The sequence below is a fragment of the Episyrphus balteatus genome, chromosome 2, assembly GCF_945859705.1.
Source record: "Episyrphus balteatus chromosome 2, idEpiBalt1.1, whole genome shotgun sequence".
In the NCBI taxonomy this organism is placed as follows: domain Eukaryota; kingdom Metazoa; phylum Arthropoda; class Insecta; order Diptera; family Syrphidae; genus Episyrphus; species Episyrphus balteatus.
The window spans coordinates 126,715,967-126,738,341 of NC_079135.1; positions in this window are offsets into that span (position 1 = coordinate 126,715,967).

Sequence of the window (22,375 nt, forward strand, 5' to 3'; positions counted from 1 at the left end):
TGATCTAAAAAAAGTAGAGCAAAATCCTTGATCCTAACCTATGTTTAACTTCATGTCTAACAGTAAAAACAAGCAAACGCCCGTCAAAACAACAAAACAACACCATCACCATCACACGAGTCCACTAACATACACGACCTTATCTCACACAAACGACAAGCCATAAAGTTTTAATACCACCCAAAACAACCAAAAGCTACTGCCTGATCGTGCAAACCGTTCATAAACGCCATCATGGACAATAATGGCCGTCGCCATCGTCATCATAATCATCTGTGGAATCTGGATACAGCAGCGCTATGATGCGGCCACGCGCATAAATGTCATAATTCTGGCAATCGCGATATCGTGAGATTTCAATAAATGTCCGTCAAGCCAATAAAGATGCCAGCCAGCCAGCAACTTCCGTTAGCGGGAAGACATTCAGCCAGTGTAGATTAAGCTGGGGCTAACATTGTTGGAAGATTCTTCCATGGCGTTGTAGCCACCAACGCCAGATCAGTAAAGTGGTGCTAATGAGAGTTGCCCACCGGCGCGGTATAAACGACTGTGATGTGTGGTGCATGTTTGTTGGCTGAACGATATTTTAAGTGCACAGCAGCTTAAGATTGTTTTCTTCACTTTTATCTCTCTCTCTCTCGGCCCATTATGGAACGATGGATGTTTGGAAGATCAATCTATAAAGGGAAGGCTTATAGAAGCTATAATCGTGGATATAAGTTTTCGCTTTAAATACGATATCGTGATGGTGTTTGGGAACATGATAGAAACTTCAATTTATTGACGTGGATTTTTTGTCTATCGAACATCGACAGATCATATCAAAGGATAACAAAACAACATTTAGTTAAGATGGACTTGCTTCATGGTATGATGTTATGTAGCCAGGTGAGGCCCAGAGAAGAAGAGTTTGAGACACCTTTTGCTGATGTGACTGGTGACTGACGTTAGATTTTATTAGTCTCGACAAGTGGGTAGATCGTGAATACACTAAAATCATAGGCGTCGTGGATCGAAGGATCGAAAGTGATAAGAATCAATTTTGTGGGTTTAACCTTTTGGCTACTAATATCTAATGAACGTTGGTATTTGAAAAAAAAAAAAATGTTAGAAAATGAAAAAGTTGCATCAAAGCTTCAAGTAAAATATATAATGAGCTCTTATTGGTTTTAATCTTACTTCGTTATGAAAAAATCGAGGAAAGGAACTCAAAATCAACAAGGTCTGACATAAACCGTTTTGATACCATGGCATTTCTTATCTCCTATTTGTAATGACTTTTTAACATGTTTCCACTGAATCAGGGGAGTAGCTAACGGTTTATCAGGTGTATCCATGTAACAGGGCCTTAAACGCGTCCAAAACGCGTCCAAAACGCGTCCAAAACGCTCCCTAAACGCGGTCAAAACGCGTCCAAAACTCGTCCTGAATGCGGTCAAAACACGTCCAAAACGCGTCCAAAACGCTCCCTAAACGCGGTCAAAACGCGTCCTAAACGAGGTCAAAACGCGTCTAAAACGCGTCTAAAACGCGTCTAAAACGCTTCTTAAACGCGTCCTAAACGCTTCCAAAACGCGCCCTAAACGCGTCCAAAACGCGTCCTAAACGAGGTCAAAACGCGTCTATAACGCGTCCAAAACGCGTCCAAAACGTGTCTTAATCGCGTCTTAAACGCGTCCTAAACGCGTGCTAAACGCGTCCTAAACGCTTCCAAAACGCGCCCTAAACGCGTCTTAAACGCATCCAAAACGCGTCCAAAACGCATCCAAAACGCGTCCTAAACGCGTCCAAAACGCGTCCAAAACGCGTCCGAAACTCGTCTTAAACACGTCCAAAACGCGTCCAAAACGCACCTTAAACGCGTCTAAAACGCGTCCTAAACGCGTCCTAAACGAGTCCAAAACGCGCCCTAAACGCGTCCAAAACGCGTGGAAAACGCGTCCTAAACGCCTCCAAAACGCGTGGAAAACGCGTCCTAAACGCGTCCAAAACGCGTCCTAAACGCGTCTTAAACGCGTCCAAAACGCATACAAAACGCGACCAAAACGCGTCCAAAACGCGTCCTAAACGCGTCCAAATTTATTGGTCATCGATTTTAATATTCTTGCTTCAAATTTTGGTTAAAGGCAAGGAAAGTATTACTTTGATAAAATATTTGGGTGCAATGATACCTGTTGACCTAAGTGGCTTAGTTATAAAAAAGTAAGGGTGTATCCAAGTCTATGAGATGAAGGGGCCTGGAGCCCCCAAACAAATCTGGATGCCAAACGGGCATTTTGGCCCCCAAAGGGCTAGCTACGCCACAGCCTCTGATACTTTCAATTAACTAATAATAACTGTTTCAAATAAAAAAAAAAAAACAAGGTCATTCGAATAAAGCCTCATTCCTTTCAATCTTTCGAAATACATCAATCACAAGAAAGCTATCTCTGTCAATCTACAACTATTATTACAAAATGAAACCAAAACACCCAGCTATCAATACCTTGTTAGCTGTTAAAGCTATGGTGGATCAACAAGCTACCAGGTTCTGTTCTACTGACAATCAAACTCATACTGCAATCACACAAATTGGCAGCAACCTGTATAATCAATCATCTAACAAGGTCATTCAATTGTCTCTCTTCCACAACAGATCTCATCTGTTTGATTAACTTTGTAGTAGCAGAAGCAGAAGGTATTGGCATAGATACTCTAAGAAAGATATATTTTAATTATAGAATTCTTTCGTCCCAGTTTGCTTTGGCTTTGATTTCATCTTTAATTGAGCCGATGTTGATTGTACGTTTGGTTCTTTTTTGTTTCTTAGTTGCTTTTTGTGTGGAGTACTTTTTTTTTTTTGTTATTGCTACCTTATGTTTTATATTCTGTTGCACATACAAATACAACAGAGAAGACGCCAAGTTGGCTCTCTAGCCTGCAGGAACAATTTTCCACAATTAACTGTATAAGAACGGAAGAAAGCGATGTGCTCCAGTTTTTCTGTGCTTGGTTTGGTGCTCTGCCATTTCTACTACTCCTGTTTCAATTTTTTCAATTGATGCTTGAGTGAATTCATTTTTCTAGAGCACGGTGATTGGTGGATTTCTCGAGAGAAATTGAGTTGGAAAAGTAAAACAAAGTTATTTATTTCGAAATTTCGAACATAGTCATTTGTTCAAAGTTTTGCAAAAATGATAAAAACACTAGCAATTTATCATAGACGAGAATTCTAGGCAATAGAAATCATAGCGATGTACTTAAGTTCGAAAATTCGAAATTATTGTTTCGAATTCGAATGTTGATTATTCACTGCGGTAAAATTGACCAAAATTATTTTTTATAACTAAACTTAGAGGTTTTCAGGAGCTCAAGGCAGAATTGTATGGATTCACTTATTTTCGAAAATTCGAACACAGTCTTATTCTGGAAAGTGAAAAAAATGTTTGCCAACTGACTTAGTCTTAAAATGAAAATGAAATGAAAACTTTTTTGAAACGAAAAGATTTTGACTACTAGTATTTACACAAAATCTACGTGAGAAATCTCATTTTTTGTAGATACTTCAATTCGAAAATTCGAACTTTGTCCATTACCAATGCCGTCTTTACCATAAGGGCACACGGGGCCCGTGCCCAGGGCCCCCATTCTCAGGGGGGCCCCGAAGGAACGAATATTATATTCTCAAAACATTTTTCTCGGTCAGACCATCTACCAAAAAATTTTAGTTTTTATATGGCAACCAAACAATCAAATAATTTTTTTTCTGCACCTATACGGAAAATATATGTTTTCAAAAAGAAAACAAACTATGTGGCGTTGTATGCGGACAAAATTTTAAATCCAAACCACCAAACCCAAATTCAATTTTCAAAAAAAAAAAAAAATAAGACAATAATATTTTCAAAAAACAAGAAAAATACCTTTTTTTCCACTGTAGGTAAAATTATTTATTATTTATTAATAAAAACAACGAATTCTCTTCCATTATCTTTTTCCTTAAATAATAATTTCGTTTGAAGTTTGCAAAACTGTCAAATTTGTAGTGCGTGTTAAAATCAGTGTAAAAATATGAGTAGATTCGTATTAAAAGACGAAAAAGAATCAATTCGTCGGCAAAAAACATCAATACTTTTTCCGTTGGAAAACGTTTGAGAAAAAACTATTGCCGGCTCGTCGACGGTACATCAATGTTTTGGTTCAATGGAAAACGCCATGGTACAATGGTTTTAATTTGAATTGCGAATTGCTCTCGTATTTAAAGATTGACACATAAAATTCATTAAATAACTTTTAAAAAAATTGTTTTTCAAAAAAAAAAATTAATTTTTTTGTTTAATCCAAAATAATTTTTTTTTTAAGTTTTCTTATTTTTAATATCAGTATAAACCTTTTTATGTAAAAATTTTCATTAAAATCGGTTGTGTCGTTTTCATTAAGAAATCGGTTCTATGGCAAGTAGGTACCGTTAATAACAGTCCAAAAAATATTTTTCTTCTTTCAAAAGTGCGGCCTTATTTGCAGCAAAACATATTTTTTTTTTCAAAGCAAAATCGTTATCCGATTTTGAGAAAATTGCAATATCTCGAAAACTTTATATTGGAGATATCCGTTGAAAAAGAGACATTAAAATAAAAAGGCAAAAAATAAAAAAACGAGTACCGAGTTTTTAGCAAATCTATCAATCCGTTTGAGCTCTTTTTTCCAATTCTTCAAACTGAAACTTAAAACGGATACAGGGTACAATTATTGGCAGTGGCAACGATTGATGTTTCGATGCACTTATTATTGGCACCCCCTTTACTTTATATGAAACGATATATTGGCAGATTGGCACCTCTTTTTAACCATAACCATTGCCTTTAAGCCAACTATTGTACTTATTTTACTTTCCAAAAGGGCCCCAAATTCTTATGTGCCCAAGGGCCTCAGGATAGTTAAAGACGGCCCCGTCCATTACAATAGAAAATGATGTCATATGCCGACTACATCTGGAGGATTTTCAAGAATAACAACACAATATTTTAATAATTTACTTAGTTTAGAAAATTCGAAATTCGAAAAGTTAATTAAAAGTCATTCCAAGTCTGGTGTACTATAGAGTTCTAAGCAATACATATTTCTCAGGTTTGCACTTATGTTCGAAAATTCGAACTTGGTATTTCTTCAAGTTTTATTGCTAAAAAGGGTTTGTATTGATCATGAGGATAACTTATATCATTTGAATAAATCTTATGGGTTACCCTGAATTATAAGGAAAACCTTTAAAAATGATACAAATTCGAGAATTCGGACATGTTTTCTTTAAATTTTACATACTTTCACCTTAAGAAATGTTTAAAAAACTGAAAGTGAAACTCGAATTCGGATACTTTGTAGCTCTGGAGTTCGAAAATTCGAAGAAAGTATTTGTTTAGTTCTACAGCCCATAGGTGTAAAAAATGATGAATGGATTCAAATAAGTTGCAGCCCGACAAAAAATGAAAAAGAAATTCAAATACAGTCGACTCCCTCTAAGTCGAACTTTCGCGGAACTCGAAAATCGGTTCGAGTTAGACTTAAATTCGAGTTAGAGGGATTTATTTAAGATTTTTTCTTCAAAATTGTTCATTCAAAATGGTGAAAAAGTTCGACTTAGAGGGAAATTCGACTTAGAAGGAGTTCCACTTAGAGGGAGTCGACAGTATTATTCTTCGAATTTTCAAAAATGGAATTTTCACATACCTAATATATCCAACATAATCATGGTACCTATACAAAAAGAAAGAAATTTCTAACTTTGTTCGTTATTACGAAAATTCCTTATTCTGATCTTCGAATTATCAAGCTTGAAAGCTTCTAAACAAAGAAAATCGAAATCCTTAATTTTGAACTTTTAATGTTCGAAATTGTGATCGAAATTGAAGATTTCATTCGATCGAAAATGAAAATGAGTGACATACAAGGTGGTTTTAAAAACGAAAACGGTCACAGTTATTTAAATGTTTTTTGCAACGAATCGATGTTCGAAGCTTCTGTGGTCATGAATTCGAAAATTCGAAGAAAGCTTTTTCCTAAGTTTGACTGTTTTTTAGGTGAAGACTGTACATGTGAGTCTAGATAAGTCTTAAATGCGCCCGAGAATTAAGAGCTGAAACATTTTGTCATAGTTTCGAAAACCAAATACATATTCGAAAATATCGAAATTCGGACTTCTTAGGGGCTTGCATTCTTAATTGAAGTTCCAGTTTTAAGTTTTCCGGATTTTCTATAAAAAAAATTAATTTGGTCACCAATTTTTTTTTTGTATTTTTGGCAATTTTTGAATCTGGTGAATTTCACCTTACAACTTGCATCACGTACAACTTTGCATTTGTGCTGCAGATTTTTTTTTTTTATTTGTTAATTTTCTTTTATTTTTTTTTTCACTCTTTTGCTTCCTCTTTCGCTTGCAAGTAGTCAGAGTCACCGCTATTTAATTTTCCAGAGAATTTAATTCCACAATTCAATTCAATTCAATCATCTCTGATAATGAGATTCGAAAATAGTGCAGAGGGCACCTGCGTTAAGTTGACTATATAACGGCCAACTCAAACTCTGGAGGAGATGTAGTAACCTTAATTATGGTAAGCAAAAAAAAAACTCTTTTTAAATACCAAAGACCATCTGAAAAAAATAAGAAAAATTATAAAAGAGCTTTACCCTCTCAAAAGAGGCGCAACAACCCCTCTTCACATCCCCACCCACAATTTTCATATACTCATGCATAACTCTTGTTGACCCAGAGTCAGAATGCAAAAGGATCTTGGAGCAAGGTGAAGTGGGATTACCTTCGATGTAGTTCTGGTTTTCGTTATTTGTTTTTGCTCTTGCACCTTAGCCTTGGAGGAGGATGATGGCAAGAGGCAACATCCTCCTCGTCCTTGCATCCATGCACTTATAGCTCTTGTAAGTATTTGTTCATTCGAACTCCATCCAGCAGAGGTTCTTCAACGATCCGTATGTGTGGAGTGTGTTTGAATACATGAGTGGCAGGCTCAGCGCTCCATCAGAGAAACTGAGAGAACGAGTTGAAGGCCGGGGTTAAAATGAAAGACATTATGGTGGCAAGAAGCAAAAACAAAAAACAAAAAAAAGGAAAAGGAAAACAGCCTTCGTCCTTACGCCAAAAATCGATTACGACACAGCCCTAATTGCACGCTGCTGCTGTTTCTGTTGGGTGGCAGGCACTGTGGTAATGACGATGACGACGATGATGATGACGATGTTGGTGATACTAATGTCGGCTGTCGTGTTGGTTGTGTGTCATTATCATTATCCTTTCATGCTGTGCTACACTTTCTGGGTCACAAGCAGATTTATCTTTTGGAAACTGAGTAAACGGAACTAAGAGAGTTGTTTAATGGGCCTCAAGGTGGTTTATGGTCGGTTCAGTTGAACGTGAATATTCACACGTTGGTACACACACAAAACAAAGTTTATAATGCAATTCAAGCTCTTTTGTCCTTCATCTTCCCCAACAAAAGCAATGGCATCGTGTTAATCTTATCTGTCAACTTAAGGATATTATATCAATGATGTTTTTCTGTTGGTCATTCAATATAAGGATATAATGTGTACAATGTGAAGAGACAGCTGGTTTTGTAGTAGTTTTAAAGTTTATAAAAGAAATAACTGAAGATTTACAACCCTTGATAGTGTTGGCCTAGTTTCTTTGTCCAAATGATATCTTTTTAAATTAAAACGATATTTTTCTACGGAAATTTAGTTCAGCTACTGATTACCTACATTAAGGGAAGATCACAAACTTAATATAATTATCTGCAAATGTGTTTTATATATAATGTGCAAATGAAATTTTCACTTCTATACAAAAAAAGAAAAAAAAAATCACTCATACGCCATACGCCGCTTTTCTTTTTGTTACTGTTTTGTGTTAAATATTATTGAATAATTGTTTTCAGTGAATTGTTTCTAAGTGATTGGAGAACAGTTAAATTTTTCAGTACTGAAAAAATACAAATTCAATTTTTTTTTTAAACTTGGCAAAAATTTTCTATAAAATTTTTTTTTGCGGAAAATAAGAAGGGCCTAAAGATTCAACAACAATTGTTTTAAAGTAAATGCTAAATTTAATGACATCGAAATCAGGTCATTACGATTACTCTTAGAAAAGTTATTGTCGACTATACGCAAGGTGCTTGTTTTTTTTTTACTGAAACGAATAGTGTTTGTTTTTAGGGATTGAGTTTTATAATAAATTAGAAAGGTTTCATTAAGCTTGGTGAAAAAGTTAAGCTTGCCTTCAAAATTAACTTGACTGAAAGAGTATTTTTGTTAAAAAAAAGTACTTACCTTTTTTTAATGTGAAAGGGTGTTTTTTTTTTAGGTGTAAACGAAAACTTTTTTTTTTTTTTTGCAAAAACTAAGTAATATTGATGGCACCTATTTTAATTCAAAAATTTTGTTACATTTGAGATCAGAAGTAAGAATCAATCAGTATCAATAAGATTTTTTTTGGTTAACAGGGTGTTTTTTTTATTGCAAAAAAAAATACTGATGAGCAACTTTAATAAAAAAAATATTAAATTTTAGTGATAGAAACGAAGAATAATGCGACTTTGTAAAATATGGATAAAAGGGTGTTTTTTTTTCATTTTTAAAGAGGGACTAAATTCTTTGATGAGTCCCAAAAAGCCAATTGTAGTATACCTAAGAAATTTTCACTGTGGAGACTCTCTTTTTGTAACACTGGTCAGCAAAAACAAAAAAAAGGTTGGAAGCTTTGTTGATTCAACAATTTTGGTGATTGTAATTGAGTTTATTGTGCCGAATTAAAAACTGTTTACAGATTCAATCCCATTTATTTTTTGAGCTACCCTCTAAAACTAATTTTCAATGAAGTTCTCTTTTATGTTTAGTCAAGAAATGTAGGGTAGGATGGTATAAGAGTGCGCGGTTGATAAGAGTGCGCAAGGCCATTTTCTACGGTTTGAAAGGGAATATAAGACTGAATGCACTTATTTTGGAAAGATCTAAATGAGTTTGATCTGCTGTCAAAATTTCATGCAAATTTGTTTGTAAACAGAGGTGCTAGTTAAGTTTAAGTTTTTTAGCACTTTTTTTTCCAATATTTCTTGCCAAACAAATTAAATTTTCCGCTTAACAACAAAAAATAACAATAAACAAAGTATGGGACATTAAAAAGTCGACAAAAAGAAACATTTGAGGAACACGTAAGACTGGTCATAAAGTGCATTGTGAAATATATATATATTCTTCGATTACATGTCTGAGCGTGTAAGAGTGCGCACCATGATGATGTATAAGAGTGCGCGGGTTATAAGAGCAGTAAATGATATCCAAGGCTTCAAAATAACTGGCATTTGTCCATATACCAGCAAACAGCAGCTAGAAAAAGCAATTCCAACCAAAAAGAAACCAAATAAAAGTTTTACAAAAAACAAGGGAATGAGAGTAACTAGGAAATATTGAAATTTTCTCGGAACCATTAATCGAAGACTAAATTGATTGTTCCTCATGCAAGGAGTGATGGGTTGAAAAATACTCTTTTTATTTAAAGATAGGCAATTTTATTTGCGACTTTTGTGCTAACTTACACCTGTGCGCAGCTGCGCACTCTTACAAACTAAGCCGCGCACTCTTACACAATAGGATGTATAAGAGTGCGCAAATTTCCTAATGTGGTATTTTGTTTATAACTTTTGAATTAATACATTTTTGTTACCAGTTTTAAGTTTTTTTTCGTTGCTTTGATTATAAACTAAAAACTATATACAGGGTGTCCCACAGTCACCGCCCCAAATGAAAACCATGGATTCCTGAGGTCATTTTAAGTCGAAAAACTTAAGAGGTAATTTTCTCGTTTTCGTCCCGTTTTCGAGTTACCACGGTTTTTATGATTTTTGCTCTCTTGTCCTTTATCCTTTATTATCTTTGCCAAACTACGTTTGATTTGAAAGATTTTTTTTACAACCAATCAAGAATTTATTACAGTTTAAGTTCGTCTCAAAACTTTTTTTTCTGTGGACAACCGTTTCTCCACAATTTTGCATCAAACACAATTTTCTTCGTTTTTTAAGTTGTTTTTTACACTTTCATATCATTTAAGTCAAAAAAACACGTTAATGAGTATTAATTTTTTGTGCTTTTCATTAAAGCCCAGTTTATTTTCATAAAAAAAATAAGTTTTATTTCATAAAAAAGACTACTGAAAATATTTTAAAAAAATAAACAAACTTAGTGAATTAAAAAAAAAAAAAATTTAAATACAAAATTAATTTAAATGAATTAAAACTTCTTCTGAGCTTTATCTATTTGTTCTTTTCTTAACCACAATAGCTCAGAAAAAGTTTCCGTTTATTCATTTAAATTAATTTTTTATTTAAAAATTACTTTTTTTTAATTCACTCAGTTTTTTTTTTTTTTTTAATTACTTTCAGTAGCCTTTTTTATTAAATAAAACTTTATTTTTTATGGAAATAAACTGGGCTTAAATAAAAAGCACACAAAATTAATACTCATTAACGTGTTTTTTTGACTTAAATGATATGAAAGTGTAAAAAACAACTTAAAAAACGAAGAAAATTGTGTTTGATGCAAAATTGTGGAGAAACGGTTGTCCACAGAAAAAAAAGTTTTGAGACGAACTTAAACTGTAATAAATTCTTGATTGGTTGTAAAAAAAATCTTTCAAATCAAACGTAGTTTGGCAAAGATAATGCCAGTTAAAGGACAAGAGAGCAAAAATCATAAAAACCGTGGTAACTCGAAAACGGGACGAAAACGAGAAAATTACCTCTTAAGTTTTTCGACTTAAAATGACCTCAGGAATCCATGGTTTTCATTTGGGGCGGTGACTGTGGGACACCCTGTATACAAAAAGTAGTTAAATTCTTTTTGTTATTGTTTTATTTGGTACTTTGTCTAAAATGCGCACTCTTATACCACCTTACCCTATCATTTTCCTTAATATATTGGTTTTTAAAATCCAATTCAGGAGTCACAAACTTGAATAAGATTGAGATTGCTTAAGTAGTTTAAAAAAAAAAAAATTACACTGATGTAATTCGACGTACCTGAAAATGCGTTTTTGAGCTGTTAATATTCAAGTATTTCAAAAACGTGCCGTGCCAGTTAAATTTTGACCTAGGAATCGGACTCAACACACAAAAATTCTTAAGAAATGAATAGTTTGGTTCAAGTTTTAATTTCGTTATCGACCATTTTAATGGAAGCAATTTAGAACTTTCGTTCAAAATCTCTACATCACTAAAAAAGACCACATTTTCATATTAAATTATTGTATATGATCACCAAATATTCTTGACTCCTATTCTAATGTTACTTTATTATTAGATTTCAATCGAGTTTTAAAACTGGTTTTTGACAATAATTACTTAAGTTTCATTCACTTGAAAAAAACACCCTTTCACCAAAGGTTCATTTCATTTTTAGTTCTGATGACAAATTGGACGTTCATACTGAAGTTAAAAAAAAAATGATTTAGAAATTTTTTGTTTTTGAAATTCTTGGAGTAAATTTTTTGTTTTTGAAAATTTTTGGCGTAATTTTTTTTATAAAAACAAATTTTCAAAAAAATAAAAAAAATGGTAGGCCTTTTCTAATAAAAAATATTGTCATTAGATACATAAGAAAATTTCCAAAAAATTTATCTTTCCGATTTCAAAAACTTGATTTTTCAAAAAAAAAAAATAATAATTCTTTTTAATTTAAATGGATTTCTTTTTAAAATACAAACATTTTTTGAAAATTTTTTAAAATGTTATCAAATCGATTGAATTTAGGAGAAAGTCAAAAATCTAACGTCGTTTTCGATTGGTTTCACTCAAGGATTCACTCATTCTGAAATCCAACAAAACAGTTTCTGGAGTTGCGACAAGGTTTTTCATATAGCTTTTGGGTCGCTGAAACCGAATCCGAAGTTTATTTAGGCGTATTACGTCAGGTTTTTGAAATATCCTCAAAAAATTCTAAACTCAAAAAAAAAGTTCTTATCCGAAATTTTGTGAGGATATCTCAAAAACCTGACGTGATACGGCAAAATAGAGTTCAGATTTAGTTTAAGCAACCCAAAAATTATATGAAAAACCTAGACGCAAAACCAGATAAGAAATTTTGTTTTTTTGGTTTTGACATTTTTTTGAGAATATCTCAGAAACCTGACGTGATAGGGCGAAATTGACTTCGAATCTGGATTCAGCAATCCAAAAACTATATGATTAACATATTCGCACATCCAGATCAGAGAAAATTTTGTTTTGTTTTCGTGACATTTTTTGAGGTTATCTCGAAAACCCCAGGTCAGAACTTGTATTTTTTTTTGTGTGGCTGTGTAATTAAAGAAATTATTTTATTTCAAAAAGCCAACATATTTTTTTTTAGACAATCCAGCTTTTTCCGTACGTAGGTATTGGGTTAATTTAGGTCCTAAAAATACAATATTTTAGATAAAAGGTCTACAGTAAAACCTATAAGAAATAAAAGATTTATTTCTGAAAAAAATACAGATTTAACCAAGAAAAAAAAAACTTTTCTGCTCTGGATGCATTCTGAGTTCGAAAATCTTTCCCATTGTAGTTTCTTTTCTTCCGAATCATTCGATTTTGGGTGTCAATTTACTCGTATCGATACATACATTCGATATGGTTTTGTCCATTTCGCCCGCCCATAAAAATTGTTCAATATTGTCACGTGTTTCACATAGAGCTCACGTTCCATGCACCTGATATACAACTCTGCAAACTACAAGCCGATATAGGGTTAGCCATATAGCTCCTTTTTGGGTTTCTGGGCTTAACCAAATCCGTCTCCTTTGCCACTGGAATATACAATAACACAGGGATCCCGATATAGCTGCTCCTACGACACAAAGAAACAAAAAGCGATGCAACAAAAAAGGCACCGCATTGATTTTCCACCTTGGTTCTTTGTTATTTTCTTCTCGAAGTCGGCTGTAGATATTCTTTTTTTTTTGTATTTCCATTAGGCTTGTTGAACAACACACAAAAAACACCTCCAAACCAATTCTAGGTGTTCCGGTTGGGATTGGGAATCCAACGATGAAAAAGTGGATCTCTGTCACTCGACATATAGTGGCGGCGGCTATAGGAGTACAGCGAGAGAAATCTTACGGCTACATCTTGATATATAGGAAATATATCGGGGATACGCTTTGTGGTCGCGCGTCCAATTCGTTTTCCTGTGCGCGGTTTCGTCTCCATCTCCTCGGGATTCTGGGATTCAGGAGGAAATCCACATACAAAAAAATATAAAAACTGGATTAAATAATGATTAAGAAATGTCATGAAATGGAAAAATAACTTTGCCGCCACCGCCGCCGCCGCCGCCATTGGGCCCGCTAGAAGCTATAGGGAAAGACTGTGTTTGCAGGTAAAAAGGTATCCCTTGGCTGTAGCTTCAGCTTCTGGATGCAGGAAGCAAAAAAAAAAGCCTCAAGCCAAACCAATTTTGTTTATCTGTGGCATGGCAGCGCTCGTTCCTTGGCGAACGAACGAGCGATGCGATTGTGCGTCCCGTTTCCTGATTGTTTCTTCCATTTTTTTTTTGTTTTGTTTGCAGTTTGCCATTGTTTTTTTTTTTATTCCTGTCAACGGGCTATAATTTTATTTTATGTGAATTATTTTTTAATGCGGGACGGGACTCGGTAATATAATTCTGGGATGATGGACAGACTGGGTGATGAGAAGAATTTTCATCTTTTTTTTTGTATTTTTTGTTGTTTGTCATGTGGGGACACAGGAATGAGCATTTGAGCATTCACTCTCGGATTATGGTGAAATGGGGAATTCATTTTTTTTTATTTGGTCTGTTGCCATTATTTCCGTACATTAAATATAATCGCCGAATGAAATGTGGGAAATTTATGGTTTGAATTAAGGCTTCATTCGATGCATTGTTTTTTGGTTTTTAGATTGGGTTGGATTGGGACTTAAGAGAGAGAGAGAGAGTTAAGAGGAAACTTTTTATTTTGACGTGACGAGAAGCGTGTATAGAAGGGTTTTTTAAATCGGTTATATTCTTTTTATATATCGTTTGGGTGGATCATCAAGTTGTTTGATGTTAAGCATAATCTGATGGCGGAAGGGATTATAAAATGCCATGACAGATATCATATATTGAGTAGCTTTTAAGTGAATTAATTTTTTATGTAGAAAGTCGGTAGATATTCAAACGGTTTTTTGTTTTTTTTTTTGGTGATGAAATTATGAATTGTAAATTGGTTAAAATGTTCCTTTTTTTGAAATTAAATTTCAATTAAACTTCAGTGAAATTTTGAGAAAATAAATTGGATGGTTTTTCTTTTAGCTTCTAAAGAGCTTCTCTTCATTAGTTTATACAAGTTTAAAAGAAGTATGTTGAGGGAATTATGTTTTACCTACAGTATTTTTGAAAAGAAACTTACAATTTATAGTAAATGTAGATGTTTAAACGGGATATTGAATTTACAACTGATCTACCAGTGGCGTGGGGGCAAGGAAGTGATACTATTTTTAAAATCTTGGAAAAACTGACGAAGGCTATGGTTTTTACTCGTGTGAATGTCGATTTATATTATAAAAATGAACTTTAAATTGAATTTTTAAAGAAAAAAATCAAAAAGAATCTTGACCAGTGCTGCGCCGTTTGGCGGAAAATTTTGGAGCACCACACACCGCCGCACCACGTCTGCACCATTTCATTTTGTGTGAAAAATTCGCTGCACCATAATACATAATTTTGGATTATTGAAAAATTACAAAAAACTACCGACTACAAAATGAAATGGTGCGGACGTGGTGCAGCGGTGGTGCAGCGCAATAGAAAATTTCTGATAATGGTGCGGACCTGGTGCAGCGGTGGCGCTGTGAAATTCCATTTTTACTTGGGTCTTTAGACAGAGAAAGTACTGAAATGAAGCATAGATTTTAACAAAGGGAACAAAGTTAGACTTTCTCACCTTCGAAAATAATTGCTTTTGGTGTCGATGAATATCTTCTTCGCTATATTAAAAACAGGTAAGTACAAATCTAATTGAATGGATTCAAGACTGAAACCTACAAAGTAAATAATACGCTGATGGTGTGCTTCAAATCTTCTGGTAAGCCCAATAATATTAGCAAAAGCAGAAAACGTTACCTTATCTTTAAAATTAATTGAGTAGAAAATCTGCTTCGGTTCGAAATTTATGGCAATGACCTAACTAAATTATTGTATTTTATAAAATTTTTCAATATTTCAATGTTGCACCACCTGTCCTTGTTATTACACAATAAATTTATTTCTGTACATAACTATAACGCCATTAGCTATTTTTTTTGTTCCATCTCACAGAATAATAAATAAAATAAAGTTATGCGGATGTTAATTCGATTTATATTAACTCTGAATGTAGAAAAGCGAACAAAAAAAACATGAAATGCTATAAGTTCCATAATTCTCATCTACTTGTGTCTACCATAACCAAACCCACAGAAAAATATAATTCGAAATACAAAATTTCAAGGACATTCATGCACCAGACAAAACAGATATTTAATTGCAACAAGCATGACATTTAAACCACAAATTTAATACCAAAACACAATCGCACACATACAGTCCGGCAGAGTGGTATGATTTGTCATGTCTCTCTCCTCAGCTCTTCGCCAGTTTCATGGAAATAATGGGGAAAAATGCTTATGTCGCTATTATTTTCATTCGAAAAAAAAAAAACATTATCAAAACCCAATACATCCAAGAGCCCCGCGGGCGGTCACGCCAGAAAATAAACTCTCTGTAAGTGAGCACACACCATCGCACGATGCATGTGCAACATAATTTACCGCAAACATGACGGATCGGTAGACAGGCCCCCGTTCGAACCCGACCGGGGACCGGACGCACTGCGAAAACCGCCGTAATTAATTAAATGCAATATTTATGGCTACCCATGCAAAATGTCATCTTTGTCCCGTTCCCATTCCCCGATTTTAATTCGGACTCCAATATAAACTGAACTCTCATTCCGCGTTACTTGATACTCCTCTGGAGATACATTCCACATATTGGCCAGCCGGCTCCGGCTTCAAATATACGCTCGCCCACAGGAAGCAACTGCGACAAACTGGAACATTATGTGTGTCCTCTCTTGCTTCCATGTCCACGACTGCGACATGACTTCTACGTACGACGATCATAAACCACGTGTACCATGTCACAAAACGTCCACCGCATTTCTCTTCCGAAACTACAAATGGTGTAACGCAACCGTTCGTTGTGTGTAAACTGCCATCATGATGGAGTTGGGACTCCAACAAACTCAAACCCCAAGCTGGTAGAACTACAGCTCTTCAAGAAGATGTGTTTGTGTGTCTTCTCCAAAAAAAAAAATGGAAGAAAATCTAGCAGCAATCGGATTTTACGAGCACTTTCCTCAAATGATCCCTTTTTACCCCCAAACACCCTTCTTTTCCTTCGTTTTTCGCCAAACCTACATCACCACCATCGTTAGTCGCCATGTTGTTGTTGACGAAATGAATGGAAATCCGTTTCCGGAATTTATGGTGAGTGGACATCGGAGGTCACATCCGGTGATGCGTTTTTGGAATGCGTTACATAAACGTACCCACCCACCCAATTGACCATCAACTCCATTAAAGGTTGTTTACTTGTTTATTCACCATAAGAGAGACCCAAAGAGGGAGAGAGAAGGTTTAATGAAAGACAGCGCCCCCTATAAATGTACACCCATCACCAACGCACCGCCCAAAAACTGTTTACGGAAACAGTTTTCCAGTATAAAGACTCTCGCTTGCCTTGAGTGGATATTTATGTTTTAGTCTCGAAATGTTTCCGATGGGACTTACTATACGAGAGGGGGGGAAGAACTAAAGCTACATTTGACGTTAAAAGTGCGAGAGAGCGCTTTCGATTTTATGAGCGAATACACTCATCTAAAAAACTTTCGCCGTGAAGTAACATTTTTTACGACTTTCGTCCTAAAAATGCCAGATTTTATGGTTTAATGTAATAAAAACTGAAATGTATTCTGGATGAGATGAGAAAGGATTCAAAGTGTAACTTTTTTTTATCTTTTCTGATGTTTGTGTTTTTTCTTCAAAAAAAAAAAAGAAAAAACCATTTAACGGAACGAAATGCAATAAAAAAGGGCTTTTGGTATCCCCCCCAAACCAAAAGCAAACAAACCAATAGCTGCCTCACGTAATCCGTTCATCGCAGCAGCAGCAAGCAAACATAAGCATCTTTTGGTCGCACACCCTTCGGATGAAATTCCAATTATTGTTGCAATAAAATTGAAAAGCTAGCGTAGGGGAATTTCACCAGAATAATAGATTATACTTGTTGTTTTGTGTTAACGTTAAATTAAGGGAAAAAATTATGCAATTTAAAAGCCAAGTATTTCTTCTTAAGAATAAAACCATTTTAAAATTTTTAACAATGCGCAAAAAGCATAAAAATAATTAATTGAAAACAATCATTTTCATCAAAAAAAAGCAAAAAAAAACATGAATTTTTATCTTCTCACGTCATTAATTCCATTTTTTTTCCTAACAACCTATACAAAATTGTATACCATCTGAAAGCTGTCTTAGTTCAAAATATATCAGGTCTATGAGACATCTACAAAAAGAGCTAGAATTTTTTGAACTCGATCAAATTTCATTAAAAAAGGCAAAAAAACATTTATTTTTATGTTCTCAGGCTATGTAATCAATTTTTTTGGTTGACAACCTATAAAAAATATATACCATGTGAAAGCTTATTATTTCACCTTTCATATGACTTATCAATCTCATTTCAAAGATGCCTACAAGAGAAGTTAGAATTTTTTAAAGTCAACCATGTCGAATTTCCAGACTGAGATTACGGTACTTCCCATACTGGTGGCTGTTCGGGGGGCAACAGATCTCCACTGGTGTTTTGAGGGTTTACGCAAGTTTCTTGATTTAACATTGTGTAGCTTGTAGTTAGTCTACCGTTATGTGTGATATACCAAATGAAAGGTAATTGTATCATGATACTCATAAAAGATTAATGAAATTTCTATCTGCTCTTGGTCAAAAGTTATAACCTGTTGAATTCTAAAATTTAATTTTACTGTTATCTCAAAATTCTGTTTACGAAAATGATTAAAACGCACACATATAGTCGTAGTCATGGTCTATCATTACTCCATATACTTTATTTCTGTATCTATTAAAGAAAAAAAGATAAAAATAAAAAACGAGAAAATCGGTTAAAAACGGTCAAAAAACGTGTTTTTTTAAAACTTGTTTCTTCCATTATTCAGTCAAAACTCACTAAACGATACCAAGTTGCATGTATGCATAAGGCCAAAACCTACATGTCCTATAAGTTTGAGATTTTTTGAACGCTCCAAAAAAAAAACGCAGAGTGTTGTAAAAATATCCGTATCAGACACCTAATTTTTGTTCCCTCATCTTTCACCTGGCATTTTTATTCTTAAATTAATCTCATCTATCTATAGCAAAAAAAAATCAATTCTCTACAACTTCGCGTTTAGATTTTAGCCCAAATTTCATCTTTACCACTGTTTACCCTATTAAATGACAGAATTTTTAAAAATCCTTCATTTGGATTAAGCTTTAGGTTATTATCTTTCAAATAAGCTATAGAAGATTTTTGTATATCTAATAGTTTATTTTTAATTTTTAATTGAAATTTTTTGCTGCACTGCGAAAGTGCGAGAGTGTAAAGTTAGAAAATGGCGTCACTTTTTTGTGGTGGCTGCCATGGTTCATCGATTTATAAGACGTTATCACGTCAAAAACAACTTTTAATTAAAATAAAATTTTTATTCATTAAGTTAATTGTTTAATGCAGGAACTCTCATCATTATTATATTATAAAAAAAGGAAAAGTTAAAAATTTAAATTTTTTCAGTGTTAAAAATACAATACTGACTTTTCACATGAACGATAACAATTTGATGAAAAATCACAAAATTTACCGTAACTCTTTGGCGTCTCAACTGAACTGGCTAAAATTTACAGTCGTGATCGATCATACCAAAAGGCAACTATTTTATAGTGTTGCCAATTTTGCTTTTTTTCATACAACATAGTACAAAAACGGCATTGTCCCCATAGGCGGTCTTGCCCCCACTTACCCTATATGCTTGATAAATTTTGTTGACGAATCTTGACCTAAGACAACCACGTGATTATGTTTCAGTCCGTTATTGTAGGTCTTATTGTACAGATTTTTTTTGATTTTTTCCATCTGGTATACCTAAGTCAAATCATAAAATAACTCTTAGGTTGCGTAAGCGGTAGGCCGTTTCTCTGACGACACTGTGCGGCGGGCGGCGGGGTAGTCGATAAAAGGTTTTTGACATACACTGAGCCAAAAAACAACGTAAAATCAATCGAAACCACTTTGAATCAATGGAAAATCACTACATTTTTAGCCTAAAGTGGAAAATGATTGAATCAAAGTAGCACACTTTCAATCTAAGTTGTTCACACATTAAAAAAAATAAAAAAAAGTAAAACTGACATCCGCTGGGGATCGAACCTGCTATACCTGGGTTGACAAGCTTGTGCTTTACCACTGTGCTATCTCACTTATAAAAATTGATGTGACAAACTGTAAGTTAACCATAGGACGATTTTTAGAAAATTAATGAATATATATTTCACCATTGATTCAATGTAGAACGGGTTAAAAATTACTATGCGTTTTTTCTCTGGGTGTAACTTCAACTAACGCTATTATTCCAGAGACCAGGAATAACAGTCAACCTTTATTTTTAATCGGTTTTTCTCTGATAGTTACCACATTACTTTAAATAGTTTCGGTTTTTTTTAAAATCAAAAATAAAGGTTATCGGTTGAGATTTATTTTTTTATTTTTTTAAATCTCTCTCAATGGTTCAGATTTTTACAAAAAAATAAATGGAAAAGGTCAACCTTTAACAGTTTTCGCTGAAAATAAATCAAAAATTGTCAATTCAAAGGAAAATGTCGAATATGTCAAGAATTTCTTTATATTGCAAAAATAAATATGAAAAGGATGTTTTTTCTAAGTTTATGTATTAAAAAATGTATGAACTAAATAGACTCTCAAAGTTCTTTAGACCCAAGATTATATCTCTTTTCGTTTTCGCCCGCCCAACTTCAAACGGCTATATCTCGGAATTTTGAAAAAAAAAAATGAAAAATGCCAAAAGGTAGCGGGGACTCTAACCTACATTTGGGTACAACTCCCATCCCTGTAGGTGCATGCGTTCTCAAACCGGGAGAACTTTAAGGTAAAAAAAGTTAAGCCCGATTCTGAAAAAATAGGCATGATGTGGCGGTTTAACATGGAAGATGATTTTTTAAAAATCTGACAATGTGCAAAGCGTAGGCCCATGACACAAGCTATCATTTGGCATCGCTCCCAAAAATTGATCTCAAGCGGTTTAGCTTCGAGGAGCGTTCAAAGATTCGGGGATTTTTCGAAAAAAAATTTTACCCCAACATTCAAACCTGATTTTCTCGGAATTTCGAAAAAAAATCTAGAAACCGGATTATACCACTATCGGGTAGTTGAGATTATAAGCTTTCATATGGCACCACTTCCATGTCTCTAAGAATTGATACATTTGCACATGAGATTTATTTTTTTTCTCTCAGAGATAAATCTCACTGGTTGACCGAAACATAAAAAAATACAAAATAAAGGTTTCTCTCAGACCTTGACCGAAATTTTTCTTTTTTAAAAATAAAGGTTATTTTATGACCTTTATTGAAAATGTCGACAAATAAGAGTTATTAAGGAACCTTTCAAAAGGTTGAGATTTATTTCTGATCTCTGTATTATTCATTTAAATAATTCCTTTATAATTCGGGCATCGAATTGCTTGGTTAAAATACTATATCCTCTCGTTTGACTTGTAGAAGTCACCATTAGCCGCTTAGCCGAGCTAAAAGTTTACCACATAAACATAAATAAATATATTTCTGAAGGCACGGCTCTCCAGACACTCCTGTGTCTGTTAAATTAGTTTGAAAGAATGGATTGAACCTACAGCTTTCTGTCGAGTCCCAAGTCGCAACGCTTAATTAAAATTCACTTCTTCATAAAAATGATAGGTATCTACTCTTGGAACCTTTGTCAATGATGCCCCGCAAAAGCAATTTCGTCTAGGGTACTACTGGCTTACCTCAAAGAGGCTAATTATATCCTCTCATTGCATAAAGTTTCGATAATCACTTATAGAAGTTGAAACTTCAAAAATGCTTTGAGACTTTTTTTTAACTCTTCAGCTCAACATAAATAACGTTTAATAGTCAAAAAATCAAATAGACTCAACTGCAACACAAGTGAAATTAACCTTTCCTTTGATACTTTCGCATACTCTACTAAAAACTCTTGAGGTGATTGACCTTACATTTGCTCCAAAGGCAAGGAAGGCAGTGTTTCAAATCATCCTTTTATCGCCAAACAGAATTACGGTTACAAATAAACTAAAAGCGAAACAAAGCTCAAGCTATATATAGCCACTGCATTCTGCCAAAGCCCCCCGATATACGAATACGAACCTTCTATAAAGACTACATAGGCAAAGAGGCAAAGGTAGGTTTGTATATACAAGTTCACCAACAACGCCAACGGCATCATGTGCATTGTTGCCACACAAAGCTCGACAACCATGAGACGCGACTTTACATGGCATCAGGCTATAGCTCTTGTGGTGTTGCCGTGTGATGCAAATCCTTGAGCGCTCCTTCGACTGGAAAAACTGTTGACGTTGATTTTGTGGGCACTTCTTGTTTTTCTGGGGCTTTCTTTTTTTTTGGGGTTGGTTTTTTGTTTCCTTTTTTTTGTGTTCATTTTGAAATTCTTTTGTTTCAAGCAATTCGTCCTGTGGAATAGGCTCACATCGCGTTTGGATCCTTGATTTGTTCAAGTGCGGTGTTGGTTTTCTATACTCAAAAACAAAAAATTGAAAAAAAAAGTTATTTTGTCGGCTTTAAGCCAAGCAAGCTAGCACCCTTTCGACAAAAAAAAGGAGAGGAAAGTATTTTGTTTGTTTTTTTAAATTTTTTGTTTAAAATGAATAGGACTTTTGTTTCTTTTGGGTAACCATCACCACAATCATATATATCCCTCGATGATGATCCTTGTGACTTTTTGCAGTCGTCCATGTTGGTTTTTTGTATTTTTTTTGGTAAAAGTTAGTACTTTTTTGTTGATAGAGTGCAAAGTAAAGAGGGAGTGAGTTCAGCCATTTTTACTGCTGTTACTTTTTGGAATTAAATCTATTCTTTTTTTTTGGTTTTTTTTTTGTTGTTGTTGCATCCCAAAGATTTTTTAATAGCATTTTTTAGCCTGAAGAGGCTGAAGAGTTGGTGGATTCTGAGAG